The sequence below is a fragment of the Oncorhynchus mykiss genome, chromosome 13 (assembly GCF_013265735.2).
Source record: "Oncorhynchus mykiss isolate Arlee chromosome 13, USDA_OmykA_1.1, whole genome shotgun sequence".
NCBI classification, from domain to species: domain Eukaryota; kingdom Metazoa; phylum Chordata; class Actinopteri; order Salmoniformes; family Salmonidae; genus Oncorhynchus; species Oncorhynchus mykiss.
Window position 1 is genome coordinate 72,934,769 of NC_048577.1, and position 10,141 is coordinate 72,944,909.

The window sequence follows — 10,141 nt, forward strand, 5'->3', positions numbered from 1 at the left end:
TTACGCAACATGACTTTACAGTAAAGGATTGACTTTTACCGAAAGATCTAGGAACAGATTGCCAGGCCATTGGTCGAGTTCCTGCCTCACTACATTACAGACACATGCCAGATTTTTACACCGTCTGTATTTTTTTAATTTAAGCTTTATTTAACTCGGCAAGTCAGTTAAGAACAAACTCTTATTTACAATGACGTCCTACCCAGGTCAAACAACCCAGCTTTAACCTTCCATTAGGGTAACAGTTTGCCCAGTCCCCTAATATTTAACTGACTTGCCTAGTTAAATAAAACGAGTAGAGGAATAGTCTGTTACCCTGTGGACTACAACACTAGAAACACCATTAGAGGAATAGACTGTTACCCTGTGGACTACAACACTAGAAACACCATTAGAGGAATAGACTGTTACCCTGTGGACTACAACAGTAGAAACACCATTATAGGAATAGACTGTTACCCTGTGGACTACAACACTAGAAACACCATTAGAGGAATAGACTGTTACCCTGTGGACTACAACAGTAGAAACACCATTACAGGAATAGACTGTGGACTACAAGTGGGTGGTATTCACTAGGAACCAAACAGAGGCCAACAGGCCAAAACGGGGAGGGACTAACCTGTGATGTATTCATTTGTGCACACCGTAGTAAAAATGTCTTGCAAAGACAATGAGTTTTTATTGGACATCCCGTTTACTTCTGTTTGGGGAAGTGGTGATTTTCCTCGTACAATTGGGGGGAGGGGGGGCTCCTGGTAATTACTAGAGGGGAAACTCATCTATCATCCTGAACACCCACTTCCCCCACATACTGATCTCTGACATCAACTACTAAGGAAATTACCTTCATAACATCGTTAAATGTAACAAGACATTATTTATTAAAAAAAGGCAATCTAATATTAAAATGGTTTGTGAACTCTAGAATTTGTTTGCAAGCATGATATCTGTACAAAACACTCCAACATGCCCTAACAAACAAAACACTAACGTGTCCTAACAAACAACACTAATGTGTCCCAACAAACAACACTAACGTGTCCCAACAAACAAAACACTAAACTGCCCTAACAAACAAAACACTAACGTGTCCCAACAAACAACACTAACGTGTCCCAACAAACAAAACACTAACCTGCCCTAACAAACAAAACACTAACATGTCCTAACAAACAAAACAATAACGTGCCCTAACAAACAACACAATAATGTGCCCTAACAAACAAAACACTAACGTGTCCCAACAAACAACACTAACGTGTCCCAACAAACAACACTAACGTGTCCCAACAAACAACACTAACGTGCCCCAACAAACAAAACACTAACGTGTCCTAACAAACAAAACAATAACGTGTCCTAACAAACAAAACACTAACGTGTCCTAACAAACAAAACACTAACATGTCCTAACAAACAAAACACTAACATGTCCTAACAAACAAAACAATAATGTGCCCTAACAAACAAAACAATAACGTGCCCTAACAAACAAAACACTAACGTGCCCTAACAAACAAAACACTAACGTGTCCCAACAAACAAAACACTAACGTGTCCTAACAAACAAAACACTAACGTGTCCTAACAAACAAAACAATAACGTGCCCTAACAAACAAAACACTAACGTGCCCTAACAAACAAAACACTAACGTGTCCCAACAAACAAAACACTAACGTGTCCTAACAAACAAAACACTAACGTGTCCCAACAAACAAAACACTAACGTGTCCCAACAAACAAAACACTAACGTGTCCCAACAAACAAAACACTAACGTGTCCTAACAAACAAAACACTAACGTGTCCTAACAAACAAAACACTAACGTGCCCTAACAAACAAAACACTAACGTGCCCTAACAAACAAAACACTAACGTGCCCCAACAAACAAAACACTAACGTGTCCCAACAAACAAAACACTAACGTGTCACAACAAACAAAACACTAACGTGTCCTAACAAACAAAACACTAACGTGCCCTAACAAACAAAACACTAACGTGCCCTAACAAACAAAACACTAACGTGTCCTAACAAACAAAACACTAAACTGTCCTAACAAACAAAACACTAAACTGTCCTAACAAACAAAACACTAAACTGTCCTAACAAACAAAACACTAAACTGTCCTAACAAACAAAACACGAAACTGTCCTAACAAACAAAACACTAAACTGCCCTAACAAACAAAACACTAACGTGTCCTAACAAACAAAACAATAACGTGCCCTAACAAACAAAACAATAATGTGTCCCAACAAACAAAACACTAAACTGCCCTAACAAACAAAACACTAACGTGCCCTAACAAACAAAACACTAACGTGTCCTAACAAACAAAACAATAATGTGTCCCAACAAACAAAACACTAAACTGCCCTAACAAACAAAACACTAACATGTCCTAACAAACAAAACAATAACGTGCCCTAACAAACAAAACACTAACGTGCCCTAACAAACAAAACACTAACGTGTCCCAACAAACAAAACACTAACGTGTCCTAACAAACAAAACACTAACGTGTCCTAACAAACAACACTAACGTGCCCTAACAAACAACACTAACGTGCCCTAACAAACAACACTAACGTGCCCTAACAAACAAAACACTAACGTGCCCTAACAAACAACACTAACGTGCCCTAACAAACAAAACACTAACGTGTCCCAACAAACAAAACACTAACGTGCCCTAACAAACAAAACACTAAACTGCCCTAACAAACAAAACACTAACATGTCCTAACAAACAAAACACTAAACTGCCCTAACAAACAAAACACTAACATGTCCTAACAAACAAAACACTAACGTGTCCCAACAAACAACACTAACGTGCCCTAACAAACAAAACACTAACGTGCCCTAACAAACAAAACACTAACGTGTCCTAACAAACAACACTAACGTGTCCTAACAAACAAAACACTAACGTGTCCTAACAAACAAAACACTAACGTGTCCTAACAAACAACACTAACGTGTCCTAACAAACAAAACACTAACGTGTCCTAACAAACAAAACACTAACGTGCCCTAACAAACAAAACACTAACGTGTCCTAACAAACAACACTAACGTGTCCTAACAAACAAAACACTAACGTGTCCTAACAAACAAAACACTAACGTGTCCTAACAAACAAAACACTAACGTGCCCTAACAAACAAAACACTAACGTGCCCTAACAAACAAAACACTAACGTGTCCTAACAAACAAAGCACTAACGTGCCCTAACAAACAAAACACTAACGTGTCCTAACAAACAAAACACTAACGTGCCCTAACAAACAAAACAATAACGTGTCCTAACAAACAAAACACTAACGTGTCCTAACAAACAAAACACTAACGTGTCCTAACAAACAAAACACTAACGTGTCCTAACAAACAAAACACTAACGTGCCCTAACAAACAAAACACTAACGTGTCCTAACAAACAAAACACTAACGTGTCCCAACAAACAAAACACTAACGTGTCCTAACAAACAAAACACTAACGTGTCCCAACAAACAAAACACTAACCTGCCCTAACAAACAACACTAACGTGTCCTAACAAACAACACTAACGTGTCCTAACAAACAAAACACTAACGTGTCCTAACAAACAAAACACTAACGTGTCCTAACAAACAAAACACTAACATGTCCTAACAAACAAAACACTAACGTGCCCCAACAAACAAAACACTAACGTGTCCTAACAAACAAAACACTAACCTGCCCTAACAAACAAAACACTAACGTGTCCTAACAAACAACACTAACATGTCCTAACAAACAAAACACTAACGTGTCCTAACAAACAACACTAACGTGTCCTAACAAACAACACTAACGTGTCCTAACAAACAACACTAACGTGTCCTAACAAACAAAACACTAACGTGTCCTAACAAACAAAACACTAACGTGTCCTAACAAACAACACTAACGTGTCCTAACAAACAACACTAACGTGTCCTAACAAACAACACTAACGTGTCCTAACAAACAAAACACTAACGTGTCCTAACAAACAAAACACTAACGTGTCCTAACAAACAACACTAACATGTCCTAACAAACAAAACACTAACGTGTCCTAACAAACAAAACACTAAACTGTCCTAACAAACAAAACACTAAACTGTCCTAACAAACAAAACACTAAACTGTCCTAACAAACAAAACACTAAACTGTCCTAACAAACAAAACACTAAACTGTCCTAACAAACAAAACACTAAACTGCCCTAACAAACAAAACACTAACGTGTCCTAACAAACAAAACAATAACGTGCCCTAACAAACAAAACAATAATGTGTCCCAACAAACAAAACACTAAACTGCCCTAACAAACAAAACACTAACGTGTCCCAACAAACAACACTAACGTGTCCCAACAAACAACACTAACGTGTCCCAACAAACAACACTAACGTGCCCCAACAAACAAAACACTAACGTGTCCTAACAAACAAAACAATAACGTGTCCTAACAAACAAAACACTAACGTGTCCTAACAAACAAAACACTAACATGTCCTAACAAACAAAACACTAACATGTCCTAACAAACAAAACAATAATGTGCCCTAACAAACAAAACAATAACGTGCCCTAACAAACAAAACACTAACGTGCCCTAACAAACAAAACACTAACGTGTCCCAACAAACAAAACACTAACGTGTCCTAACAAACAAAACACTAACGTGTCCTAACAAACAAAACAATAACGTGCCCTAACAAACAAAACACTAACGTGCCCTAACAAACAAAACACTAACGTGTCCCAACAAACAAAACACTAACGTGTCCTAACAAACAAAACACTAACGTGTCCCAACAAACAAAACACTAACGTGTCCCAACAAACAAAACACTAACGTGTCCCAACAAACAAAACACTAACGTGTCCTAACAAACAAAACACTAACGTGTCCTAACAAACAAAACACTAACGTGCCCTAACAAACAAAACACTAACGTGCCCTAACAAACAAAACACTAACGTGCCCCAACAAACAAAACACTAACGTGTCCCAACAAACAAAACACTAACGTGTCACAACAAACAAAACACTAACGTGTCCTAACAAACAAAACACTAACGTGCCCTAACAAACAAAACACTAACGTGCCCTAACAAACAAAACACTAACGTGTCCTAACAAACAAAACACTAAACTGTCCTAACAAACAAAACACTAAACTGTCCTAACAAACAAAACACTAAACTGTCCTAACAAACAAAACACTAAACTGTCCTAACAAACAAAACACTAAACTGTCCTAACAAACAAAACACTAAACTGCCCTAACAAACAAAACACTAACGTGTCCTAACAAACAAAACAATAACGTGCCCTAACAAACAAAACAATAATGTGTCCCAACAAACAAAACACTAAACTGCCCTAACAAACAAAACACTAACGTGCCCTAACAAACAAAACACTAACGTGTCCTAACAAACAAAACAATAATGTGTCCCAACAAACAAAACACTAAACTGCCCTAACAAACAAAACACTAACATGTCCTAACAAACAAAACAATAACGTGCCCTAACAAACAAAACACTAACGTGCCCTAACAAACAAAACACTAACGTGTCCCAACAAACAAAACACTAACGTGTCCTAACAAACAAAACACTAACGTGTCCTAACAAACAACACTAACGTGCCCTAACAAACAACACTAACGTGCCCTAACAAACAACACTAACGTGCCCTAACAAACAAAACACTAACGTGCCCTAACAAACAACACTAACGTGCCCTAACAAACAAAACACTAACGTGTCCCAACAAACAAAACACTAACGTGCCCTAACAAACAAAACACTAAACTGCCCTAACAAACAAAACACTAACATGTCCTAACAAACAAAACACTAAACTGCCCTAACAAACAAAACACTAACATGTCCTAACAAACAAAACACTAACGTGTCCCAACAAACAACACTAACGTGCCCTAACAAACAAAACACTAACGTGCCCTAACAAACAAAACACTAACGTGTCCTAACAAACAACACTAACGTGTCCTAACAAACAAAACACTAACGTGTCCTAACAAACAAAACACTAACGTGTCCTAACAAACAACACTAACGTGTCCTAACAAACAAAACACTAACGTGTCCTAACAAACAAAACACTAACGTGCCCTAACAAACAAAACACTAACGTGTCCTAACAAACAACACTAACGTGTCCTAACAAACAAAACACTAACGTGTCCTAACAAACAAAACACTAACGTGTCCTAACAAACAAAACACTAACGTGCCCTAACAAACAAAACACTAACGTGCCCTAACAAACAAAACACTAACGTGTCCTAACAAACAAAGCACTAACGTGCCCTAACAAACAAAACACTAACGTGTCCTAACAAACAAAACACTAACGTGCCCTAACAAACAAAACAATAACGTGTCCTAACAAACAAAACACTAACGTGTCCTAACAAACAAAACACTAACGTGTCCTAACAAACAAAACACTAACGTGTCCTAACAAACAAAACACTAACGTGCCCTAACAAACAAAACACTAACGTGTCCTAACAAACAAAACACTAACGTGTCCCAACAAACAAAACACTAACGTGTCCTAACAAACAAAACACTAACGTGTCCCAACAAACAAAACACTAACCTGCCCTAACAAACAACACTAACGTGTCCTAACAAACAACACTAACGTGTCCTAACAAACAAAACACTAACGTGTCCTAACAAACAAAACACTAACGTGTCCTAACAAACAAAACACTAACATGTCCTAACAAACAAAACACTAACGTGCCCCAACAAACAAAACACTAACGTGTCCTAACAAACAAAACACTAACCTGCCCTAACAAACAAAACACTAACGTGTCCTAACAAACAACACTAACATGTCCTAACAAACAAAACACTAACGTGTCCTAACAAACAACACTAACGTGTCCTAACAAACAACACTAACGTGTCCTAACAAACAACACTAACGTGTCCTAACAAACAAAACACTAACGTGTCCTAACAAACAAAACACTAACGTGTCCTAACAAACAACACTAACGTGTCCTAACAAACAACACTAACGTGTCCTAACAAACAAAACACTAACGTGTCCTAACAAACAAAACACTAACGTGTCCTAACAAACAACACTAACATGTCCTAACAAACAAAACACTAACGTGTCCTAACAAACAAAACACTAAACTGTCCTAACAAACAAAACACTAAACTGTCCTAACAAACAAAACACTAAACTGTCCTAACAAACAAAACACTAAACTGTCCTAACAAACAAAACACTAAACTGTCCTAACAAACAAAACACTAAACTGCCCTAACAAACAAAACACTAACGTGTCCTAACAAACAAAACAATAACGTGCCCTAACAAACAAAACAATAATGTGTCCCAACAAACAAAACACTAAACTGCCCTAACAAACAAAACACTAACGTGCCCTAACAAACAAAACACTAACGTGTCCTAACAAACAAAACAATAATGTGTCCCAACAAACAAAACACTAAACTGCCCTAACAAACAAAACACTAACATGTCCTAACAAACAAAACAATAACGTGCCCTAACAAACAAAACACTAACGTGCCCTAACAAACAAAACAGTAACGTGTCCCAACAAACAAAACACTAACGTGTCCTAACAAACAAAACACTAACGTGTCCTAACAAACAAAACACTAACGTGCCCTAACAAACAAAACACTAACGTGTCCTAACAAACAACACTAACGTGTCCTAACAAACAAAACACTAACGTGTCCTAACAAACAAAACACTAACGTGTCCTAACAAACAAAACACTAACGTGCCCTAACAAACAAAACACTAACGTGCCCTAACAAACAAAACACTAACGTGTCCTAACAAACAAAGCACTAACGTGCCCTAACAAACAAAACACTAACGTGTCCTAACAAACAAAACACTAACGTGCCCTAACAAACAAAACAATAACGTGTCCTAACAAACAAAACACTAACGTGTCCTAACAAACAAAACACTAACGTGTCCTAACAAACAAAACACTAACGTGTCCTAACAAACAAAACACTAACGTGCCCTAACAAACAAAACACTAACGTGTCCTAACAAACAAAACACTAACGTGTCCCAACAAACAAAACACTAACGTGTCCTATCAAACAAAACACTAACGTGTCCCAACAAACAAAACACTAACCTGCCCTAACAAACAACACTAACGTGTCCTAACAAACAACACTAACGTGTCCTAACAAACAAAACACTAACGTGTCCTAACAAACAAAACACTAACGTGTCCTAACAAACAAAACACTAACATGTCCTAACAAACAAAACACTAACGTGCCCCAACAAACAAAACACTAACGTGTCCTAACAAACAAAACACTAACCTGCCCTAACAAACAAAACACTAACGTGTCCTAACAAACAACACTAACATGTCCTAACAAACAAAACACTAACGTGTCCTAACAAACAACACTAACGTGTCCTAACAAACAACACTAACGTGTCCTAACAAACAAAACACTAACGTGTCCTAACAAACAAAACACTAACGTGTCCTAACAAACAACACTAACGTGTCCTAACAAACAACACTAACGTGTCCTAACAAACAACACTAACGTGTCCTAACAAACAACACTAACGTGTCCTAACAAACAAAACACTAACGTGTCCTAACAAACAAAACACTAACGTGTCCTAACAAACAACACTAACATGTCCTAACAAACAAAATACTAACGTGTCCTAACAAACAACACTAACGTGTCCTAACAAACAACACTAACGTGTCCTAACAAACAACACTAACATGTCCTAACAAACAAAACACTAACGTGTCCTAACAAACAAAACACTAACGTGTCCTAACAAACAACACTAACGTGTCCTAACAAACAACACTAACGTGTCCTAACAAACAAAACACTAACGTGTCCCAACAAACAAAACACTAACGTGTCCTAACAAACAAAACACTAACGTGTCCTAACAAACAAAACACTAACCTGCCCTAACAAACAACACTAACGTGTCCTAACAAACAACACTAACGTGTCCTAACAAACAAAACACTAACGTGTCCTAACAAACAAAACACTAACGTGTCCTAACAAACAAAACACTAACATGTCCTAACAAACAAAACACTAACGTGCCCCAACAAACAAAACACTAACGTGTCCTAACAAACAAAACACTAACCTGCCCTAACAAACAAAACACTAACGTGTCCTAACAAACAACACTAACATGTCCTAACAAACAAAACACTAACGTGTCCTAACAAACAACACTAACGTGTCCTAACAAACAACACTAACGTGTCCTAACAAACAACACTAACATGTCCTAACAAACAAAACACTAACGTGTCCTAACAAACAAAACACTAACGTGTCCTAACAAACAACACTAACGTGTCCTAACAAACAACACTAACGTGTCCTAACAAACAACACTAACGTGCCCCAACAAACAAAACACTAACGTGTCCTAACAAACAAAACACTAACGTGTCCTAACAAACAAAACACTAACGTGTCCTAACAAACAACACTAACGTGTCCTAACAAACAACACTAACGTGTCCTAACAAACAAAACACTAACGTGTCCTAACAAACAAAACACTAACGTGTCCTAACAAACAAAACACTAACGTGTCCTAACAAACAAAACACTAACGTGTCCTAACAAACAACACTAACGTGTCCTAACAAACAACACTAACGTGTCCTAACAAACAAAACACTAACGTGTCCTAACAAACAAAACACTCAATCAAGGGACCCCACAGCATGACATTGTAAATTCATTTATTTTCATCTGAGCTGTTGGTACAAACGTTTAACATTGGGGTGTGTGTGTGTGTGTGTGTGAGAGAGAATGTAGTTCTGATGATAACATGTGATGATTATAAACCAGAGGAACAGGAGCTGTGAAGACATGTTCTGAAATCAACACAAGTAAGGAACAGCCCTGGTACTGGATGTAGGAAATCACAAACTAAACCAGACGCAGGAAACAGGAAACAGGACATGGTCATATTCAAACTAAACCAGGAAACAGGAAATGGTCGTATTCAAACTAAACCAGATA